Genomic DNA, 12254 nt, shown 5'->3' on the forward strand with positions numbered 1-12254 from the left:
TGAGTCCATTAAACTTCTTTGACTTTATAAATTTCCCAGTCTCAGCTATGTGTTTATCAGCATTGTGAAAACAGACTAATACAAATGAAATCTAGTATTTGCTAGCACATCACGGTAACTATAGTCAATAATAATTTAATTGTATATTTTAAGATAACTAAAATTATATAATTGTTTGTAACACAAAGGATAAATGCTTGTGGGGATAGATAACCCATTTTTCATGGTGTAATTATTATGAATTGCATACTCTATCAACACATCTCATGTACCCCATAAATATATACACCTACTATATATGAACAAAATTTAAAATTTTTTAAGCATAAAATAAAATTTATATCAAAATCAGTGGAATGAAAATAACTAAAACAATTCTGAAAATAAATTGATAGGACTGAGTATACAAAATTTCAAGATACTAGATAGCTATACTAATCAAGTCTGTGATGTGCCAGAGATATACACAGGCATTAATGAAGTAGAACAAGGAACCTAGAAAGAGATGAACATATGTGCCCAACTAATTTTTTACAATGGCACAAAGCCATCAGACAAAAAAAAAATGGTCTTTTCAACATATTTTCTTGGAACAATTGAACATACATAGGCAAAAGATATATAGCTCCTCCCTTAAGTCTCACACCTTATACAAAAATTACCTCAAAATAAACCAGAAATTTAATGTAAATCATAAAACTATAAAGCTTTTAGTGAAAAGTAGGAGAAAAACTTCAGGATCTAGGGCTGGGCAAGGAATTCTGAGACTTGACACTGAAAATGTCCAAGAAAATTTTATGAATTGGACTTCATAAAAATTACAGACTTCTGCTCTTCCAAAAACCACTATGAGAGGGTGAAAATACAAGCTACACATTAGACAAAAATATCTGCATGCTGCATATCTGAAAAGGAACTTGCATCTAGAATATGTAAAGAATTCTTGAAGCTTAACATCAGAAAGTAAACAATATAGTTAGAGAATAGGCAAAATATATAGAGAGACATTTTACTGAAGAGGCTATATATATGGCAAACAAGCATATGAATGTATATTTGACATCATTAGCCATTGGAGGAAATACAAATGAAAGCCACAAAGAGATGCAACTTAAAACACACTTACCAGAATGGCTAAAATATAAGAAACTGTAACAACATAAAATTCTGATGAGGATGCAGTGCACCTAGATAATTGATACGTTGTTGGTAGTACTGTAAGATACTACAGAAACTAAAATCAGTTTGGCAGTTTCTTAGGAAACTGTTCATACAATTAGCATATGACACAGCAATTTCACTCTTGGGCATTTATCTCAGAAAAATGGACACTTATCTTCACACAAAATCCTGTAGATGAAAGTTCAGAGTAACTTTACTTGCAATGATCAAAAATTGAATCAGTGCAAATGCCCTTCAATAGGTTAATGGTTAAACTGTGTACCTCCACACCATGGAATACTACTCAGCAATAAACAGAAATGAGCTTTTGATACGTGCAAGAACTTAAATGAAACTTAAGGGAATTATGCTTAGTGCAAAAGGCAACCACAAAATATTACATGTAATGTGATTCCATTTATGCAGCATTTTTGAAGTGACACAATTACCGAAATCAAACGGAGCATATGGTAATCACGTATTACATATACAGGAACAAACATAAGATTTACAGCATACTTTTGTCTGAATCTATGTTAGCCTGATATTAGTGAATTCATATCTTTAAAGTACTGAAAGAAAAACCTGTCAATTCAATTCTATTTTTGTATATTTAGCAGCACACTTCTAAATAACCCATGGTCAAAGAGGAAGCATAAGAGATGCTAAATACCCTTTGAATTAAATGAAAATGGAATCACAATATTTCAAAATTTATGGGACACAGCTAAGGTAGAGCTTAGGGAAAATTTTATAGAACTAAATGCTTACATTAGTAAAGAATAAGAAAGGTCTAAAATGAATAATTTAATATTTCCCCTTAAGTAACTAGGGGAAGTAGAACATTTCAGACACAAGGCATGTAGAATGAAGAAAAGCAAGAGCAATAAATAAGTAATAAAAGTAAAAACAAAAAAGAGAAATCAATAACATTTAAAATAAACAATAAGGAAAATCAATAAAATGAAATGATGATTTTTCTGCAAGATGAAAAAAGAATGCCTCTAATTGGTCTAATGAAGACAAAATAAAGCACAAAGAAACACAAATTACCAATATAAGAAATAAAAGAGGAGACATCACTACACATGCTTCTGAAATTTAAAGCATACATGAATATTTAAAAAATTCTATGTCAATAAATTTAATAGATAAAATGGACCACAATTCTTGAAAATCAAAAATTACCAAAATTTATTGAAAAAAATAGATTAACCCAAACAAATATAATTAGTAAACAAATACAATTTTCAGTTAAAACATTTTGCACAGGGAAAATCTATGGCTAAAAATGTCTTCAGTGGCAATATATAATAAACATTTAAGGAGAACTAAAACCCATGCTACAAGTACTCTTCTAGAAAATAAAAGAGGAGAGAAATTTTCAAATAACTGTATGAGGCCCAAATTTCCATGACACCAAGTCGGACAAAGACATTACAAGAACAGAAAATTAAAGACCAAACTCCTTCATCAACTTTGACAAATAATCCTGAAAAAAATATGTTAGCAAATCAAATCCAGCAACATATAAGAAGGATAATATATCATGACCAAGTGGGGTTTATTACATGAATACCAGGTTGTTTCAACATTGGAAAATTAATCAATGTAATCCAAAATATCAACAAGAAAAAATCAAAATTATATAAGATTTATCTCAATAGATGTGGAAAAAGCATTTGACAAAGTTAACAACTATTCAAAAATTCTCAACAAACTAGGAATATAAGGAAATTTTCTCAACCTGAGAAAAGGCATATCTGGAATATATACAGTTAGCATCAGACTTCCTGGTGAAAGACTTAATACTTTCTTTATCGTATCAGAAACGAGGTAAGGATGTTCACTATCACCACTTGTATTCAACCTAATATTGTACGTCCTGGCCAGGGCAATCAGGTACAGAAAGTAAATAAAAGGCAGCTAAATTGAAAAAGAAGAAATTAAATTGTATTTATTTTCAGATGACATGATTGTCTATTTGTGAAAAAATAATAATCTTCCAAAAAATCTGTTATACCTGAGAAGCAAGTTTTTCACCATCACAGAATGCAAAGTCAATATATAAAAGTCAATTGAAATTTTATACTCTATCAATGAACAACTGAAAATTTAAATGAAGAAAAGGGTACCATTTATAATGGTATTGAGATATGAAATACTCCTAAATAAGCCTAACAAAATGTAATGCTTATGTGCTTAAAACTATAAAACATTTCTCCAGTGGGATTTGACAGCATGATATCTCACTGAAAGTTCTCCGCTCCCAGACACGGGTCCCTCAGCTTCCTGCCTTGAAAGCATGGCTGCAGGCATTGTTGGAAGGTGAAGAGTTTCCCTAAGGATGACCCTTCCAAGCTGGTCCACCTCACAGCCTTCTTGAGATACAAGGTTGGCATGACCCACATCGTGAGGGGAAGTCAACAGGCCAGGATCCAAGATGAATATGAAGGAGGTGGTAGAGGCTGTGGCCATTGTGAAGACAACCACCCATGGTGGTTGTGAGCATTGTGGGATATGGGGAAACCCTTCGAGGCATCTGGAATTTCAAGACCATTTTTGCTGAGCACATCAGCAATGAGTGCAAAAGGCGTTTCTATAAGAACTGACATAAATCTAAGAAGAAGCCCTTTACCAAGTACTGCAAGAAATGGCAGAAAGGATGGCAAAAAGCAGGTGTAGAAGGACTTCAGCAGCATGAAGAAGTACTGCCAGGTCATCCGTGTCATTGCCCACACCCAGATGTGCCTGCGTCCTCTGCACCAGAAAGCCCACCTGATGGAGATCTAGGTGAATCGAGACACTGTGGCCGAAACGCTGGACTGGGCCTAGAAGAGGCTCGAGCAGCAGATGCCTGTGAACCAAGTGTTTGAGCAGGATGAGATGATCAAAGTCATCGGGGTGACAAAGGGCAAAGGCTACAAAGGGGTCACCAGTTGTTGGCACACCAAGAAGCTGCCCCACAAGACCCACTGAGGCTTGTGCAAAGTGGCCTGTATTGGGACATGGCATCTTGCCCATGTGGCCTTCTCTGTGGCACGCACTGGCCAGAAAGGCTACCATCATGGCACTGAGATCAACAAGAAGATCTATAAGATTGGCCAGGGCTACCCTATCACGGACGGCAAACTGATCAAGAACAATGCCTCCATTGACTATGACCTGTCTGACAAGAGCATCAACCCTCTGGGTGGCTCTGTCCACTGTGGCAAAGTGACCAATGACTTTGTCACGCTGAAAGGCTATGTGGTGGGAACCAAGAAGCAAGTGCTCACCCTCTGCAAGTCCTTGCTGGTCCAGACCAAATGGCAGGCTCTGGAGAAGATTGACCTTAAGTTCACTGACACCACCTCCAAGTTTGGCCATTGCCACTTCCAGACCATGGAGGAGAAGAAAGCATTCATGAGACCACTCAAGAAAGACCAAATTGCAAAGGAAGAAGGAGCTTAATGCCAGGAACAGATTTTGCAGCTGGTGGGGTCTCAATAAAAATTATTTTCCACTGAAAAAAATAAATAAATACAAATAAAACATTTCTGTGAGAAATCTAGAAAGATCTAAGTAAGAGGAGAGATATACAGTGATCATAGATTACAAAACAATATATTAAGATATCAAATTTCCTGGTATGAATCAATACATTCTCAATCAAAATTCCATCAGGCTGTTTTATTTTCATAAAAGTTATCAAGCTAATTATAAATTTTATATGAAAAAATCAAACAACATGGAATTACACAAACAACTTTAAGGAAAACAGAATTCAAGCTGTTTTACTATTTAATTTTAAGGCTTACAAGTTTATAATTATCAAGTCCGTGTGGCATTGATAAAAGGACAGACATAGAGATATATGGAACAAAATAGAGAATCCAGAAATAGACATGGATCTATATGTCCCGTTGATTTCTTTGACAAATTGCCAATATGATTCACTGGGACAGGATAGTCTTTTGAAAAATGTTGCTGGGAAATGTATGCATCTCTATTAATAAATGAACCTTGAACCATACATCAAACCACATACAAAAATTAATTAAAAATATATCATAACATAAATGTAAAACTATAAAACTTCTAAAAGCAAACCTAGCGGAAAATATTCCTGAATTTTGACTATCCAAAGATATAGTGACTATGCAAGAATACAAACCATGAAAGAAAAATAAACAATAAATAAGACATAATTAAAATTGAAAACTGCAGTTCTTTAAAACACAATTTTACAAACATTAAAAAGTAAGCCACAAAGAGAAAACATTTGCCAAATACATATCTGATAAAAGACCTATACACAGAATTTAAAAGGAAAACTACAACTCAATATTGTATGTGGTAGTCCATTTGCATTGCAATAAAAGGAATACCTGAAGCAGGGTAATTTAGAAAGAAAAGGGTCTTCTTCAGCTCACGGTTTTGCAGGCTGTCCAAGAAGCATGGCACTAATACGTGCTTCTGGTGAGGGCCTCAGGAAGCTTATAATCATGGTGAAAGGTGAAGGGGAGCCAGCATGTCACATGGTGAGAGAGGGAGCAAGAGAGAGAGGAGAGGCGCCACACTCTTTGAAATGACCAGATATCGTATGAACACAGAGTGAAAACTCACTCATTTCCACAAAGGAGGGCACCAAGCAATTCCTGAGGAGAGATACGCCCCCATGACCCCTACTAGGCCCCGTCTTCAACATTAGAGGTCACACTTTAGCATGAGATTTGTAAGGGACAAAACATGCAAACCATACACTGTAGTAATAAGACAACAAAATTTATAGAGGAAAGATTTGAACAGATACTTTATCAAAGAAGAGATACAGATTACAAATATGCACATGAAAAGATGATCAACACTATTAACCATTAGGAAAATGTAAATTAAAACCACAATAAGATACCATTACATATCTACTGTACTATAAAACTAGTTAGATTTTTTAATGCAGATACAAGAAGGAAGAACAAATTTAACTTCCATGCATTGCTGGTAGGAATGCAAAGTATGCAAAGATTTTAAAAAAGATTTTGGCATTTTCTTCGAAGAATGAACATACATTTATCATGTGACCTGGCTGGTTGAATACTAGTAATTTATCCAAGAGAAATAAAAAGATGTGTCCCCACAAAGAACTTCACACAAATGATCATAACAGCTTTATTAATAATAGCCAAAAACTGGAAAGTGTCCAAATGTTCATCAAACAGTGAATGGCTAAACAAATTGTGGTAGACTTACACAATGAAAACTATTTAGCAATAAAAAGACTGATGCACACAACATAGAATATTAAAAGCCCTATTTTTAGGGTAAGAAGCCAGACACAAATCGCATATATATGATTTCATTTATATCACATCCTAGAAAAGACAAAATTATAGAGACAGATATCAGATCAGTGCCAGAAGCTGGGAGTGGGACTCCTGATTTCATTCAAAATAAAAGCCAGTGTCCTTCCAATATGACACCCCCATTACCTCTCTGACCTTATCTCCTACTCCTCTCTCCTTCACTTCACCTGAGCCCCACTGGCCTCCTGACTCTTTTTTTTTTTAAAAAAAAAAAAACGGAATGTTGCTCTGTAGCCAGGCTGGAGTGCAGTGGCGACATCTCGGCTCACTGCAACCTTCCGCTTCCTGGGTTCAAGGGATTCTCCTGCCTCAATCTCCCCAGTGCTGGGATTACAGGCGGCCACCACCATGCCCAGCTAATTTTTGTATTTTTAGTAGAGACGGAGTTTTACCATGCGGGCCAGGATGGTCTTGATCTCCTGATATTGTGATCCGCCTCGGCCTCCCAAAGTGCTGGGATTACAGGCGTGAGCCACCGCGCCCGGCCCCTCCTGACTAGTTCTAAAACACACTAGGCACACCGTTATTTTAGGGCTTTTGCACTGGCTATTTTCTTTACCTTGAACATTTTTCTCTGAATACCTGGTTGGTTTACTCCCTCTTGAGCCTCAATTCTTTATTCAAATGACACCTTCTGAAGAAAGCCCACCCTGACAATCTTATTTAATACTGATTCTTCCTTTCCACACATTCTAGATATTTATCACCTTCTAACATATTAATCTACTCATTTTGTTTATTTTTATTTGCCTTCCTCACTAGAATATGAGCATTATAAGAGCAGAGATTTTTGCCTCATTTGTCTATTGGTTTATTCCAATCAAATAGAACAGTGGAAGCTTGGGGCATAGTAGGCCACAATATTTATTAAATGAATAAATGCTACATAAACGTAACTGAATAATTATACTAACTGTAAGATTAAATTTGCTTTCCTCTCTTTTCATGGCCTTGAATTTTTATTGTAATTTTTATCGTTATCATAATTTAGTTATTATCCTATTGAGATAGGATAATAAAAATATGTAACATATATGGCTGTTGATAATTATATATGTTTCTAAAGAAATATTTAGAAATATATATTTCTATATAGAGAGAAATTTGTGTGTGTGTGTATGTGTGTGAAGAAACTCAAATACCTTTTGAGAAAGAGTCTAGGTCTGAGCAAATAACAGAGTGAAAATGGTAAATTTTCCCTTTAGCTAAATCTGCCTCTTGGTTCACCTCATGCAAGCTTTCTTGACTATTCCACCCCCGCCGCCCCCCGCACACACACACTGATTATACTCTTGCTCCTCTATATCTCTTCATCATTCTATTTCTAGTTTATTTGATTGCATAAGTTGCCTAGTTCAGTGATTGCCAAGCCTGGATGATCATCAGAGTCATTGAAGAAGCCCTAAAAAATACAGATGCCTATTCACTCCAAACATACTGAGCAATGATCATTAGGAATAGAAACCTGGGATCTGTATTTTTGAGCAGCTTATCTGCATGATTTGGATAATCACCCAGACTTAGGGCAAACTGAAGTCTAAATGGTCTAAATGGTCCCTGTCTAAAATGTTTAAATGGCTCCTCATATGACTCTACAACCAGATTCTAAGTGCCTAAGTCTTGTAATAAGTTTTCCTGTGTCTACGAGAAGACTGATAGGATAATAGGAACTTAAAAAAAATGGATGCTTGATGATCAGGACTAGTTAATCTTGATTTTTATCACAGTATATTTTAAATAGGCAAATAATTGTAATTCTAATTTTTGAACAACAGATTTAAGTAGTGCTAAAGGCCCAAAGAAACGATTAAATATCATGCACAAATATTCCACATAGAAATAACTAATGTTCACATGATGATGCATTGCCTTTCATTTTTATTACTATACATTTTCCTTATTAAATTATAATCATATGTACATAATATCCTATTTTTCTCTAATAGCATTAACTGTTAGAATTCCCCATTATGTTAAATATACAACCATTAAAACATGCTTTGAAGACTCATATTACATCCTATAACTTTATTTTCACATTCTTTTAGTGCAAAGCATTTATATTGGGCAATGAATAATTTTATTCATACACATATGGCCATAATATGTCTGTTAAGAAACTACTGCTTTGTAAATTATTTCTTCCTGTTTCTTATACATTATACCAGTAGAATTTAAATTTTTTAAATTATTATTTGTATGGTTTTATATATTATGAAGATCAATGATTAAAAATTTTTTTTCACAAAATGCCAAATAACATTTTCATCTATATATTTTTTGAAATTCTGAATGTCTTTTATGTAATCAAATGTATTGATTTTCACTTTGTTGTTTCTTTATATGATTATAAATTCTTTCCCATTAGGCCTAAATTTACATATATTTTCTTCCAAGTGTTATTAGCTTTTCTTACTATAGATGCTCCTTGACTAACAATGGGATTATGTCCTGATAAGCCTGTTGTAACTTGAAAGAATTGTTAAGTAAAAATGCATTTAATATACCTAACCTACTAAACATTATAGCTTAGCTTAGTCTATCTTAAATGTGCTCAGAACTCTGACATTAGCCTATAGTTGGGCAAAAATATCTAACACAAATTCTATTTTATAATAAAGTTTTTAATATCTCATGTAATGTATTAAGTACTGTTCTGAAAGTGAAAAACAGAATAGTTGTATGGGTTCTCAAAGTACAGTTTCTACTGAATGTGTACTACTTTTGCTCCACCTTGAAGTAAAAAAAAATGTAAGTAAAACCATCATAAGTCAGGGACCATCTGTATATACATCTCTCATTCTTAGGGAATTTATTTTATTGTATTCTGTGAGATGAAGGTGTAACAGCATTTTTTCAGATAAATAACATATTGCCCCAACATATTACCTAAGTGTCTCAGTGTCAGCATTACTTATAACATTTAAAACACAAAAATTGAAAACATAAAGTCACAGGGAATTTATCACTGGCAATTACAAATAACTACAGAATAAAAATAAGCATATACATACTACTTTTTCAGTATTTTACGGGTACAAAAACATTATTTGACGTAACTAAAAAATCAGGGTATTCATACGCTACAACTTCCATTATCTAAATATAAAGTGGAAGAAAATACATCAGAATTTTAACAATTATCATCTGTACATCGTCGGGTTATGTGTTTCATTTTTTATGCTCTGTATTTTATAAAATACATTTCATAAGCATGCATTACTTAAACAGCTTTTAGGCATTTAAGAAATCAATTACCTAATAACAGTCCAAAGGAAATAAACCTCGGCAGAAACTCATGTGAAAAAGATTCTGGGAATGTTTGTTGATCACAAGATGATTATAAAAGAATGATAAACATGAACTAGCTATTCAGGAATCTACATTAACATAAATATAACGGCCAATTTATGGCTAGCAATAGTCCCACACATTTCTATAATGGCTGGTCAACAAAGATTATATGGTCTTTTGGTCTGAGTTCCGTATTTTGGAGAGAGCATTAAAAAAGCTAGAAAACATTCAGAAAAGGTTTACCAGAGGAGCTAGGTTTCTATCTTTTAAAAAAACAATTAACTGACTAATTAATTGTTGTGAAAATGGTTAAACCAAAAATAAAAATCAGGACAAGACTAACAGGGAAATTCATCTTCAAATATTTGAAAATTGTCTTAGACAAGAATTAGTTTTCTGTCACCCCAAAAGACAGGACTGAAACCAGTTGGAGAAGTAGATTTTACCACAGCAGTTCAGATAGAAACAAGATGGTCACCTGTCAGGACCAGTATATAAAGATTTCTACTTTAAGTGGCAAGGTAGATTGGATATCCCAACATATTTATTTCAAACTTGAAACTCTCTGACTCTAGGATTATCTAATCACTTTCACTTAGGAAAACATACTTTTCTGTAACATTTATTATCATCTGGACAGGATAAATTCAAATTTGACTTACTTATTCTTATGGCTATAAGTCTATTTTAGGCTAAGAATTGTAATATCCATAGGAAAAAAGTATATATTAGTATTATGAAAGTTTCCGAAAAAACAAAAAATTTAAGTTAGAAAATGTTTTTAAATTTCATCATAATATGCTCTAGAGAGTCATTCAAGTCATAGTATTTCAGTATAAAGAAAATGTATTATGATGCTGTTCATATGATACTCATAATGCTTTAGACATGGCAGAAAATATGAATTATAACCAAAATTCACAGTACAGTAGCATCACCATGGCATCAAAGGCCATCATTGTTCTGATAATTCATAGCAAATATCATGATTTAAGAACTAAATGTCACAGAAACTTTTTCATTATGATGAAAGATGCGTAATTTTACTTCTTGAAAGATATTCAATCTAGTGACATTAGAGATTATAAAGCAAAACAAGGGTACTACCAATTATAACTTCAGTTATTTATCAAAATGACATAAAGCTTTTGTGCTCGTATCAGAACTGTGTCTGTTTTGTCAATGTGTAGCCCAGATGACAGGTTCATTTTGAGTCCTTTCATTTGAACTACCTGTGAGTATCACTAAATATCAATGGATACTGGGGCAATTACAGAATTGTTGGATATAGCCAGGTCAGCCATTGTGAAAACAAGAGCTCTGATGTCCTGACTAGATGGACACATTAATTTATCTATTAATCATTAACTAAGTTTCTCTTGTCATCTAAACCCTAAAGGTGATAGAAAGATATATAAGATGTTATCCCTGCCATTAAGTTGTATATAATTTAATCAACATTATAAGGTTTGTGCACAAATAAATAATTCAGGATACAAGGTGATAAACACCATAAAAGAGGGGAAATTAAGATGTACTTGGAGTTCAAAGGAGATAAATATTGCTTTTGGATAGGGAAAATATGAACAAAATAGTATTTAAGTAAAGCCATAAACAAATATTTAGAATTTGGACTTGGAGAGATATTGGGACAAGAGAGTAAGATATTACAGGAGAGAGGCGATTGTAACAACAACAACAAAACTGCTGATATGTAAAAAACATATTTGGTAACCGTGAGCAGTGCTGAATAAATAAAGTGAGTGATATGAGGGAATGTACTGACAGATAAGACTGGAAAGATAAGTTAGGAGCAGAGGAATATGGGGAGTGCATTGCTAAACAACTTGAAATTTGTTTGGTATGGAGGAGCTTCTAAGGGTTGGGCAATTAGTGACTTTAGGATGCCTCACCTCTCAGAAATGTCTTCACTGTGTGCCTGACAGGAGGAGTATATGGGCACTGAAACACTTTATAGCTTTGATTTTTGAAACAGCTCAGAGACTAACCAGAGTGTACCTAAAGATGTGTGCTGGAGATAAATCTAATTTGCTTATTTCTCTTCCGGACTCCAACACTCTTACTGGAGGTTGCCACATACAGTGATTATTGAGTAGGGGTCGGGGAAAAAAATAATACCAACATCAGATTAAATGTAATAGTCAGAAAGTGAAATCTTCAGCCAAACTATATAATTTACCATACAGTTTTGAATAATGTTATTTGTCATATTATCCATGCGCATTCTTCTTAATGGATATAAGTAACTGACAGTGCCCATATTTTGATCCAGGAGTGAATGTAAGACTATCAAACTCTACCTCAGTTACTACATATGTAGTCAATTTTTACATTTGACATATGATGATAAGGCTCCCCAAAAGAAATGCTGGAATTGAGTTAGTAAAATATACATAGGCTATGATACATTATTCACAGAGATAACATAGGCAA

The 12254-nt window shown here is 33.9% G+C and overlaps 1 pseudogene; it reads left to right on the forward strand.

Moving 5' to 3' along the window:
- The first annotated feature begins 3812 nt into the window (after positions 1–3812).
- LOC129475389 (large ribosomal subunit protein uL3-like) lies at positions 3813–4666 on the forward strand (annotated as a pseudogene).
- Positions 4667–12254: the final 7588 nt, after the last annotated feature.

The sequence above is a fragment of the Symphalangus syndactylus genome, chromosome X (assembly GCF_028878055.3).
Source record: "Symphalangus syndactylus isolate Jambi chromosome X, NHGRI_mSymSyn1-v2.1_pri, whole genome shotgun sequence".
NCBI lineage: Eukaryota > Metazoa > Chordata > Mammalia > Primates > Hylobatidae > Symphalangus > Symphalangus syndactylus.